Consider the following 1,754-nt stretch of genomic DNA (forward strand, 5'->3'; position numbering starts at 1 on the left):
TCATCTAGAAAATAAGCCATATGAATGGTAAATAACGTTCTGAGATTAGTGAATGAAGCACTCATGGATTTGTTTATTCTGTGTCTCTGACCCAACCCCTTTGCTGTAGAAGAAAAATGTGAAAGTATGTCAGTCTTTTGGAATGAATTCCTGGCAGCCCGTCGAAACTAACCAGATGCCAAAGAGACTTGAGACTGTGTGAGAGTGGACCACAGCCAGCCAAGTGGACAACCAGAATCAAGTTCAGAGCTTCGATGAATAAAAATCGCAGAGTGGTGGGTGGTGAGGATGGAGGAGAAAGACGTCAGGGATAACTTAGAGGCCGTGCCCAGCTAGCAGCTCTCATTCTCAAAGATGCTAGGATACTACTTGGGGCTTCACAATGTAAGGATAGCCCAAATGGGTCCTTTTTTGGGCTGACCACAGTGATCTCCCATTAGGGCAGCTTTAAAAAGCATCATAAAGGTGAACAAGGCTCCCAAACCCACCTCTTCTTTGTGCCTTCCAGCCTCTTGTGAATAAGTTACCAAACAGGTTACTCATACAGAAACCTCAATTTCAAGAGTTAACTTTATGGAAGTATTTGTTTATTAGCACTTGTCTCAGACACAACTGGATTTAGACCACTTGGTTTTTATAAAGCAGTAGAAGAGAGGTTCTAAGGAAATGCATTCATGCTCTATAATATGAAATCATTTTTCCAATCATTTTCCACTAAAGGGAGAAAAAAGATTAATTAGCATGAAGCCATTTCCAAGGTCAGCTCAGTGACTTTTCACTGATGGGCAAATCATATTCCTGGCATCACAGACTTTTAAAGCTAGACAGGGCATCGGAGATCATCTCACCAACTTCTACATTTTCCAGATGAGGAGCCAAAATCAGAGACAATCAGCAATTTTCACACAGCGACACGGTGTTATAAGCAAAGCCAGAGTTGAAATAAAGGCCTTCACACACATGCTGCTGCTTTCTCCTTGTCAGCTAAGAAACCACCCTGACACATCATCCCTATGGAAAAACACAATAGCCACTGACTTAAGGAATTGAGGCTGACTGAAGGCTACCTTCATCTTACAAAAAACCCACCCACCTCAACATTCTGTTAGATGAACGATTTGACTATGTCTACTCATGAAGGCACAGGTGTCTTATACCATCTAACATCATTCATTTCAGCCAAGAATATAAGCAGGTTCATTATTATTCTAAACACTAATACTACGAAAGAACCCATCTATGGATCTCGACCTCCCCTGGCCAGAAACCCCTATGGATCTCGACCTCCCCTATGGATCCATCTATGGATCTCGACCTCCCCGCCCTGGCCAGAAACCCCTCACAAACTTCTAGAGAACCATCCATCAGCTTACACCAAATGTCTCCTGGGCTAAGAAACTACCTGGAGAATACATGCATGCTCAATTAGGCACTCGAAATCAATTTTTACAAACACTGATCAACTCAAACAAAAGATGTCTTCAAAATCATTTGATGCCTGTGACCCCAGGTGCAGCATTTCTAAAATAATTCTTCAACACTGAAGTAATTTGGTCTATTACATAAGAACAACTTCATGATTCAAGTAAAAGGATGCATCACAGAAGAACCGTAGCTGTAAGCCATTCGGGCTCTTCAGTTTCTTGATTGTTTCAGCTTTACTATGCTCACTGGTCCTGCCCTGCTCCTCAAAAATCTTTGCCGACCCAGGACAAGGAACAGCTGTCAGTTAGCCCTGCATTAAATGTTAGTGG

Source organism: Pteropus vampyrus, unplaced genomic scaffold (assembly GCF_000151845.1).
Source record: "Pteropus vampyrus isolate Shadow unplaced genomic scaffold, Pvam_2.0 Scaffold42, whole genome shotgun sequence".
NCBI classification, from domain to species: domain Eukaryota; kingdom Metazoa; phylum Chordata; class Mammalia; order Chiroptera; family Pteropodidae; genus Pteropus; species Pteropus vampyrus.